This window comes from Cricetulus griseus, chromosome 5 (assembly GCF_003668045.3).
Source record: "Cricetulus griseus strain 17A/GY chromosome 5, alternate assembly CriGri-PICRH-1.0, whole genome shotgun sequence".
Taxonomy (NCBI): Eukaryota; Metazoa; Chordata; class Mammalia; order Rodentia; family Cricetidae; genus Cricetulus; species Cricetulus griseus.
The window spans coordinates 47,486,852-47,498,242 of record NC_048598.1 but is presented as its reverse complement, the minus strand read 5'-3'; positions in this window follow the sequence as shown (position 1 = coordinate 47,498,242).

Here is an 11,391-nt window from a genome sequence, read left to right as displayed (position 1 = left end):
TCTTTCTCCTATGGTTCTATTTCTTTTTATTGAATTCTTTGGTCTTTCTCCCTAATTTCAGTGTTTCAATGAGGTATAACTAAAGTACAATGAAATCCCCCCTCCTGTTGTATGTGCAAGAATTTAAGTGTTTGTAAACGTTTGATGCATTTCACATAGATTTGCATCCATGAAAGAATCACAATAGCACTTAAAGAAACATTCCTCTATAATAATCCCTGGTCTCTTAATTTCATTTGTCAACTGGAGATTGAGGCTGAGAGCAGAAACTTTCATGGAGAGACTCACTTTTTAAATCCTTTATAAAATTAATTCTCATTTCATAATCTTACTTAGGTTAAAAAAACATTTTCAGGAAATCAAACATCTCAGCTTCTCAAGTGCTCCAGTGTTGGTCACTGGGGAAATAATACTTAATGAAAAGATTATCTAAAATAAATGAAACAGCTGAACTCTTAAGGCATATTGTTAGTGTGTAGATACAATCATCTATGTGTTTTTTTATCATTCCAGTTGGGTATATTCTAAGGAGAAAATTTAAATAAACTTCCTTCAAAAGATAGTCAGAACCAAATGGTTTAAATATTTACTTGACTTAGGATGGCTCCACAATGGATCATACCAAGGATGAACATGTCTTTTGGGTTATTTTTTATGTCCCAATTGGAATAATTACATTTAGTCATCTTATACTACATTCACTGATTTTTGGTAAACTGTTTTTCCTAATTGTTGTCACTAGTCATGGGTATAAATTTTAAGTACATTTATGTGACTAAATAGACTTATGTATCACAAAGATCACCTCCAAAGTAGATTTGTTGATATTCCTGTTTCAATTTGTAATAAAGATACTATTTTAAAGTACATTAACTATATTTTCTTAAGTTACCATTATTCAAATCCAAAATTCTTTCTACAATAAAATGTATGTATAAAGTCTAATTTCAAAGCAAGCATAATCAAAAGAGTAAGGTGCTGTTTAGTAAGATTTCCTACATCTTCACTGTATTGAAAGTTCTATGTGACAGACTGAGGAGGGATGGAGTGCGATTATGGAACAGGGACTATGTGTCACCAAGTCTTAAAATGTAAGAGAAATGAGTGATGACTCTTCACATTCAAAGCTGACATCAGTTCATAGGGTAAAATTTATCACGAATGTCAACTTATTTGTTCAGCACAGTCTGCAAGATTTTATAAATCCTAACAAGATTGATTATTCCTTTTCTTTATTATCATTTTCCAAAACTGTCATCATAAATGAACTATTGTTGTTAGGCATCTGTCAGTTTTGATAACAAATGAAATTCTCCAGACAGCAAGGGTTGAAGCCCAGAATATTTAGAACTTTGGAGTTGAGTATTAGGTGTCATATGTACTGATAGAGACAACAGCAGAAGACACAACACCTCTGTTTCATCTTGCTTTATTTTGATATAAGGTCTTACTCTCATGCCCAGGTTTGCCTAGAACTCCCACTGTATACTCTAGGCTTTTAATAAATTTACCTCAGTTCTTCTGCCTCAGCCTCCTACTAACTCTGGATATACTTTTTAAATTAATGATGTTAATTTTATAATTAGCAATTGTTAAATTCCTACAATATTTAAAAAGTTATTTCTTTCCTTATTTTACTTTAAGCAGAACCTAATGAATTAATTTATATTTACTTGTCCTGTAAACAGAAATAAGGTCCATAGGTAGTAAGCATCTCATTTGTCTTTTACATAGATTAGCCAAAATTGAAACTTGACTGCTTTGCATCCTGACGTCCAATGGCTTTATTAGATCATAAACAGGAAATTGGTCCTTTTAAATACATGCATATAAGTGTAATGTCTTTACATTAACTAAATACAATTAAATAAATAAAGGAAAGCCATAACACTGTATACTGTTCAATTGTCTATGGTAAGAGTGGATGCCCTCAAGTAGAAGTGGTCAGCTAATGAAGATCAAAGCTTACAAATCACATTGCTAGAGAAGGATCTCAGATTATATCCATGATGCAAAAATGAGTAAGGAAGGGTCTGGAGATCCAAAATCTTCTCAAGAACATATGTCCAATGTCCAAAATACCACTTAAGAGGCCCCAACTCATATTGCTCTACTATTTCTTAAAGTATCCCATTAACAAGACTAATTCTTTATCAAACAGACCTCAGGCTTTTGGAGGACATTAAGTGTTCAAACGGTAGCACAGGAATATCACAGGATGACAGATTGTTGCAAGTCAGCTACTCTTCTGAACTGGTGAAAAAAGGCAATGTTTCTGCTACCCCAAAATCAATTACTGAGAACAACAACAAAACAACAACAAATGTGTTCTTCAGATGGTTGAGTGAAAGAATAGTGACAAGAAAGGAAGGGAAAATTAGAAGAACAAAGACAGAGGGAGGATGAAAGAAAGAGAAAAAGAGGGAGGGAGGAAGGAGGGAGGGGAGGAAAGAGGGAGGGTGAATGGGAGAAAAAGTTCTCTGTACATTTTCATAACACACAGAGGATGGCTGGTATGAGGTGAAAACATATAATCAAATACCAGGAAAGGGAAGGTTTTCTAGTACTACTTGACATCCAGTGAACTAGGGACATGTCATAAGTGATTAAACAGACACTTGTCAAAAGTCCCTGCCAAACTGTTCCAGACCCCCTGAAAGAGGAGTTAGTTTGGGGGTCTGAGCAATCTATGGGGCCTCTGGTTGTGCATAAGTATTTATCCCTAGTACACTAATGGACATTGGGAGCCCATTCCACATTGAGGAATACTTTCACAGCCTAGACACATGGGGGAGGACCTAGGCCCTTCTCCAAATGACAGAATTGTAGATTTCCCCCGTGGAAGGCCTCACCCTCCCTGGGGGAGCAGAAAGGGGTTGGGATAGGGGATTGGTAGGGGAGCAGGGGAGGAGGGGAGGGATAGGGAACTGGGTTTGACATGTAAAAGAAGCTTGTTTTTAATTTAAAATAAGTCTAATTACAATTATACAACAATAATTTAAAAAAAGAGTCCCTGCCATGGAAAAACTGAAGATATGAGGCCTCTAGAAAAGGTTTGTGTTAGGGTCCTAGAAGGCTAAGAGAAGTATAAATAAATAAACAAATAAACAACAATAAAAAGTAAATACAAACTGTAGCCTTGGAAATCTAAGCAGACAAATAGATTTGGGTTAATATTGATCAACTCTTACATGCAGTCTCTTATTTGAAATTCAAGAGGTGTCTCAGTGTTCCAAGAAACAGCATCCTGTTTTATCCATAGCACTTTAATTGCCCTGATATATATAATCTTCAGGTGCTATGGCTACTACTCAGAAAAGTAGCTGGCAAAGTATGTCACACAAATTAGCAGTGCTATGGATTCTCTTCCTGTAAATAGTGACTGGCACAGAGTCTATGTTACATTAAAGGAAATGGCCAACAAGGAAAATCTGTTCTACAACTCTAATGTCACTGAATGTGCCAGGCTTTGTTGACTCCCCACAGGGATGAGAAGCCTAACCTTTTGTGAGGAGTGGATGGTGGTAGGTTGCAGGGAGGCCGGGGGAGGATGGGAGGGAGGCAACTGTGGTTGATATGTAAAATGAATTAAAAAATATAACATAGAAAAAGAAAAAAGATTAATCCAAAATTGTTTTATGAGTCTTGCCCTAGTTTTTGTTTTATGTGCCATCAATTCCAAATCCATACCTTTCCAACATAAATGCATATTTTATGTAACAATAAGAGACCATTTAAGACAGAGCTTTATATGGAAAATGACCATCCAGTTTTTAAGCCTAGTTTAATATCGTAAGGGAAAATGTTGTAGGTAACTTGTAAATCTAGCACAGTTGACAGGAGACTTTTACATTTTCCTTTACCAGAAAATAATTATTTTTACTTCATTAGGAAAGATTTAGGTCAAAGTATTTTTCTTGGATTTTAAAATGATAATCAAAATTTGTTTGATTTATATAAATTTTATTGTGATTGCAAATTTAAACAGGGGTAATCTTTGGAAGGTGTGTATCTAAAGATATATATAGTAGTAGAAGAAAATCTTAGACAGAAATTCCATATACTTAAAGTTCTGCCCCAGTTTTGTCACTAATTCTGTCACTTTGACAATCCAGGGGTGTTTCTATGGCTCTTCCTTTATTCAAGCTATTCTTGTAAGACTGCACAGATCCTTTAGAAATAAACCATACAGTTCTTTCTGCAATTAAATTTGGATACATGACATTGATCATGTCTGTCTCATAATGCTTGTAAAAGATTCAGGCAAGAAAATGTGTATATAAACCTTTAAAAGTACATAATGTAATGAGAATTCTAGAAAGAGTCAAGATACACATCACACACTAAATATGTATCCCAAAGGTACCAGTGTGAATTATTTTGTTAATCCTCATAATAACCATCACCAACAGAGTACCTTAACAGCCCCATTTTCACATATATGTACCTAAGCCATACAAACGGTTATTGTGTAGGGCTGGAGAGAGGGCTTAATGGTTAAGAGAATTGCTTTTTTTCTTCCATAGAACCAAGATTTGATTCCTAAAACCTGCATGGAGTTCACAGAGTTCACAACCCCCAGTAAGTCAAGATCCAAGAGATACGATGCCATCCTCTCACACATTGGCAGACATGCAGATAATATGCCCATACATGTAAAATAATAAAGTATTCTTTTAAAAAGTTTATATATGGGAAATGGTGGCATATGCCTTTAATCCCGGCACTCAGGAGGCAAAGGAAGGTGGATCTCTGTGAGTTCGAGACCAGCCTGGTCTACAAGAGCTAGGTCCAGGACAGCATCCACAGCCAGAGAGGAACCCTGCCTCAAAAAAAAAAAAAATAAAAAGTATATAATCAAGAGGAAAATGTCTCTTACTTATCCCCATAAAACAGAAAATAACTTTCTATGGAAAATTATTATCCAGTTTTTAAGCCTATCCATTAATATTTACTAAATATATAAAAATGTACTATTCTTGAAGTTTGAATATTTGCTCATCTACATTACATTGGAAATTCCACTTAAATAAGAGACCATTATCCCAAAGATTTGTAATTGGAAGAGGTCTTGGCTAACAAAGTACTGATGAAGGAGAATATTTTTTAGAAACAATCTTATTTTACATATCAATCCCAGTTCCCTTTCCCTCCCATCCTCCCACATCCCCCACCAAGTTCCCCATCCCACCCCCATCTACTCCCCAAAGAGAGTGAGGCTTTCCATGGGAGATTATCAAAGTCTGTCACATCATTTGGGGAGGGCCTACTCCATCCCCCATTTAGATAGGCTGAGAGAGTAGCCCTCCATGGGGAATGGACTCCCAAAGTCCATTTGTTCACTAGAGATAAATGATGGTTTCACTATCAGAGGTCCCATAGACTTCCCAGGCCTCCTAACTGACAGGCACATATAGAAGGCTTGGTTCAGTCCAATGCTGATTCCCCACTTTATGACTGAAGGAGAATATGTTTATACACAGTTGTAACTCAGTATAAGAATGTTGTGTAGTCATTTTATCTGAACTGAAACACACTCTTATACATGTTAAGACACGGGTAATGAAATTAAAGTCTCAGGAAGCTCAGGACACTTATAAGGCTCCAGAGGTTCTAAAATGAAAGATTCACAGTTTCTCCTCCAAGGCACTAAACAATCACTGGGAAAAGAAGATGAGCATGAAGCTGCCTGAAAGTCAGAGAAGACTGTTTGTTTGATCATCAGTGCCCTGTGGTGTATAGACATTTATTCACATTTCCCCAGGAAATGTTATAGAAGGAGAGACACACAATTTATAGTATTCCAAGAAGCGAACATTAATTCTAGCCCACAAAGCCTCAACAAAGAAGACGAATTTATAGAGAAAAAAAGGTAAGGCAATAAAAACAGGCTTAAGTATTGGGTAGCAATGAGGGAAGATTAACATGGCAGACCAAGGTCACCTAGTAAAACTGCTTCAAACCAAATTCACAAGGATGATGAGAGTCTAAAGACTTCCTCAGGGATTAGTTTTGGTTCTCCCTGTCCATGGTACAGTTGAGGTTGCTTAGCTCATATGTTTTTCTCTATACTCTGCTTTTGGGAAGTTGGTATGGTGGTTGGGGAAAGACTCAGATTGAGCTTTTGCTTGTCTTTGTCATGAATCCTTCATGTTTGGGGAGGAGCATATCCCATTATCCCAGACAGTGATATAAATGAAAGTAATTGTTTAGTATATTCAGTGAGCAACTCATTATTTTAATAACCTGTTAACATAAAATTTCAGTATAGCTACATACAGAAAACTAACACATAGAGTATAGACTTCGTGATGAGAAATGAGAAAGACAGAAAATCTACTTTCATAGTTTTGAATATCATGTGAGCACAGATTATAACTTACAGAATGCCAAAGAGATCTTATGAGTTTACAAACTAAAACAATTGAGGAAGATAGGTGGGGGAAAGAGTGTAAAATGTACCTGCTCGTTGCAGACTGCTTTTCCAGGAAATTAAATGCCACTATCAGAGTAGTCTTCTAAATGCAACTCTTAATCTTGCTGATAATTTCTGTGACAAAGTATGTCAATAATCAACATTTGAAAAGAGAAGTTCTATTGTCTCTTGTGGTTTCAGTCCATGTTTACTTGGGCCAATGGTTTGGGGCCTATGACAGCACAGAGCCCATATATTAGAAAAGTCCATAGATGAGCTCATTGGTAGCTGACAGTAAGGAAGCAAACAGAAGAGGGAGGGCCTGATTCTCAATAATAACTCTCTTGAGGTAGGCTCCCTGTGACCTGAGTTCCTTCCATTTGGCTCTACCTGTTGAAGGTTGTTGACAGCATTATGGGTTGGTGACCAGACATTTAACACATCAGCCTTGGGATGTTTTGAAACCTTGCTCTTTACAGAAAGATCATGTAAAGGAATGTGTGATGTCTAATAAGTAACTGCTTGATTTAAGCCAACTTTTAATCATTTTTATAAAGTAATTCTAATTGTCATTCCATATTCACATAACATAATAAATCGATTTTTCAAAAACCCTTTAAATGAGATTTTGCAAATTACTTTGTTAAATTCCTTCATTTTTTCTTCCTTACTTCTGTATTAACTACAAGAAAACTCAAATTCAAAACATTTTTCACATTTTCAGAAACAGCAACAAGATTGTATTTTCCATGTTGATGAAGAGTTCACAGGCTGTAAGAAGTAGAGATCTGAGAACAAAGCCCTGCTGTTTTGAAAATTGTGTGGGAACCCCCCAGAAAGGTGTGCTATCTGATCTTGTCTACTGTGTAATTTCTTTTTGCTATGTATAACACTTGGGTTCATTTTGTAACCCTTTCTTTCACATTGTCCAACAGCACTGACATCACTACCATACATTCACACACAGCCCGTTTAAGCATGGGTAGAGGAACTGGCAGCCCTACTGGGTCAAAGAAAAAACATTATAACTCTCCAGTAGAGATGTCAATGTTCAGTAAGTAACAAAGACACAGATAGGGAAATTATGCCCATGAGGATAATGGAATTATCTGTTTTCAGGTCAATATCTCAGATTTTAAGTAGATAAACATGGTGATCCCATTGATCTAGACTCACTAAGATGATAAACAGAATGAACAGAGAGCAAAGACAATGGATTGACTTTCTGTAGGCACATCTAGCATTTCCTCACTAAAATGTCAAACATACTAATCTGAGCTCTCAAACATGGGGCTAATTCTTATGGATTTCACCTCAGCAGTATTACTAGTGTCAGAATTAAATAATACTGTAAGAACAATAGGGCACGGGATACAATCACCCATACAGATTTCATAAAGCCACTCCATACACTGCTGGTTGGTAGAGGCTTATCACCTAGGTATCACTGGGTTTTATATCATTGCAAAGAGAAAAGTCATGCCTTTTGTGAGTTCTTAAAATGTCACTTTCAAGAAATTTTTCAGAATAAACATTCACAAATTATACTAACAGTCTACTTCTAATCATCACATGAACACAGATTTCCTACTGATATTTGAAATATCTATGTAATTAAATAGTGAGGCTCTAGAATAGTTTAAAAGACTTCAACAAACATACACTCATCATTCAGAGTACTCTGCTCCTTTATTGCTGTTATATCGTGTGTGTGTGTGTGTGTGTGTGTGTGTGTGTGTATGTGTGTGTGTAACTTAGCTCATGTGGGGTAGTAGGACCTCATGTATTAGATGGGAATCTCTCCCATTGTTATTTAACACACAGAGGGATATGTGTGGATCTGGCAATAATGTGAGTGACTTAGCACAACATGAAGTTCCTCAGCTGACTAGGAATTTAAGTTCTAGGCTTTGATCTGGGATTCTCAGTTCTCTGATATCACAGGCATTGTGCTGATTGGGGAAAAAAGTCAACACAAAATTAGCAAATAAAAATATGAGGGGAAGAATACCAAAAGGGTTCTAATCTTTTCCTCATTTATAGCAAACCAAAATTCAGTGAATCCCCGATGTAAGTGATGGTAATAGTCCTGAGATAGTAAGTGTAACTAATAGTCCTGAGAGAAATAAAACATATCATCCTAGAACCACAAGTAACAGCCTTTGCAGCATGATTAAATGGCTGTGTTGTATTAAGTGACTATCATTGGGCAATGGTTTCTTGGGCAGGATTATGATGAAATGGAAGAAGAAAACTCAACAGAGGTAGATAGAAAATTAATTGAATGTGGCTCTTAGATTTGGGTAAGATATAGAGCCTCATAGCTTAGGAGATAGTCTCTAATGTTCTTTAACCATGGTGAGAAAATAGCATCAACATTTCCGTCTCCTTCCTTCCCTTTCCTTCCTTTTCCCCCTCCTCTTTAAATTTTCTTCTCTGCAGTTTTTTTTGTTAGAAACAAATAACCAGAAATGGTGGTGGGGCAGAATGAGGAAACTGTGCTATTGCATCACAAATTCAAAGCCAGCCTAATCTGCAAAGTGAAATCATGAACACCTGTGCTCTTGCAAAACAAAATGATAAAACAAGAAGCTATGAATTACTTCATTAGAAATATGAAGCACTGTCATCTGAATGGAATTAGAGAACATGTATGATCTATGTGGATGCATCAGACACATCACAACCACATAGCTCACATCCATCTAGGAGATGCATGCCATGCTGTGACACTAGGAATATTTTGCATCTCTAAACTTATTGAAAAATGTGTACATACGTCATATGCACAATTTCATACCACATGTTTGAATCTTTCTTCCACAGGCTTCATAAGACCTGTGAGAAGAGATGCTATTAGGAATTTTATTAGTGATCCATTACAACCTAAGTCACAAGACAACATTACAAAACTGATTGCAAATACAGGTTTTTGTATTCATCCCTTAACAGATGAAATTTGTCATAGCTTACTGATGGCTTTCACAAATGACACTTTCCCTCAGTACAACAAAAATTATACTTTTAAATAAAAAACATAGACGCAGATGCATACCTTCCTTTCCCATCGCTACTGTTACTTACATTGCTTCTCCCATCTTCTTTACTCTTCCTTCAGACAGATAGTATGGAACTCTCACTCATGGGCAGTAAGTTTCTCTTTTCAGTTTTCAAAAATGCATGCCTTAATATATTGTAGATTTAGTTAGTTACGATGTAATTTGCTTGTTTTTATTGTTGTAGAAGAATTGTTCTGTTTTATGTTACAAACGACTAAGTGTGTGTATAAAAGCAGATGAAAAGCACTGAGAAGAATGGTTGGATGTGCCTATTTATGACAAATATTTAGACACATTCCAATCTGTGTACAGCATAGCAAATAGAAATATTCCTGGCCTCGAATCTGCCTTAAAACCACCTTTATCAACCATATCCAACTTCCTCTGAAGCATCATTTGTTACTATCATATTCTATTTCCATATAAAAAGCAACAGTGGTATTAATGACAATCTCACATTAATAATTCTATTATAAAAATACACTAGTGTTTTTAATGTCACTGGCCTTCAGTAATTATTTCTAACACAATTACACTTATTGGCCTATCAACCTATTCTGCAAAGTAGCAAAGATATGATATTTACATCAGTGTTGCTTTGAAACTAAACATTTTCCTTCAGGGATAAATAGTCACAGTTTCTAGTCTATTTTTTGATGGGTTATAAATATTCTCAGAAGTAACTGCTTTGATCTTGCCTTAAAAACTAGGGACAGAAAATTGGAAAGAATCCTGGGACCACACGCATTGTCACATGAATTGTGCTATCACACTTGACAGTTTAATTACACTGTTGTTATTTGCATTTCTCGTGTTACTTCATTCTTTGGAATCCTAGCTAACAGCTTTCAACAAAATGATATTTTGAAGCCTATTTGGACTTTTTTTCTAAATAAAATCTTATCTTAGTTTCTTGTTATGCCAGATAAATTCAATCAACAACAACCATATGTTAAGAACTTTGAAGTTTGTTTGAATCAACAACTTCTCACTGTCTCTATTCTTGGTTATGCATAATACATGCCTACAAATCAAAGAACATTCCATAACAGAAAGGGAATTCAGGGGAATGGCTATGGTATTACGTTGGGGAAACAATCAAATTGTGTTTAACAGACTTAGAAAATGGTTATATACCATTTCCTCTCTAGCATCACCTATGTAAGGATAAGAAAAATGTCATACAATCAGTGTGCAATTTCCCACGCAGACATTCATCGATGCATAAATTATTTGAATACTGTATGTTCTGTGCCCTTTAATAAATGTTAATTATTTTCCCATTGTAATCAACATGAAACATGTTATTTTAGTCCTGTTTGAGGACAAGTAGAACCACCTCTACTTGTCACATGGATCAATACAGGGATCTGAACTGGCAAAATCCCACTTTCTAATTCCCCTATATGATCAGCCATTGCAATTACATTTTCATCAAACTCTGGAGTACTTCTGTGATGCAGAGGAAAGAAAGAAAAGTGATGCTTACCATAAAGCCTTGTATATTCTCTATTCTGGCCAGATTCCTCACATAATCCATGTTCTAGAACTGAAGTATGGATGCCAAGTCACCAATGCAAAGTCACAGCATTAAGCAGTTATGTTCCACTGTTAGCAAATTATTCAATCAGTAGCTTTGAGGGGGGTGCTTGTTCTGTGTATTTCAGATAAACACCCCTTCTAACAAGGACAATGCTGCTGGTAGGTGCACACCACTGAATGAGAACAATTCCCTGGGGGAAAAACTGGATCCTTAAGAGTGCTTTGACAAGACTGCTTGCCTGTCAGGAAAGAGATTGTTTCTGGGTTTTATTCTCCCTCCCATTAAGTGAAGAATTGCAAATTTAGCTCCACTCATAGAAGTGGTGAGAACAAGTCAAAGTGTGATTTTCTTAGTCAAGGATTAAGGCAAAGATG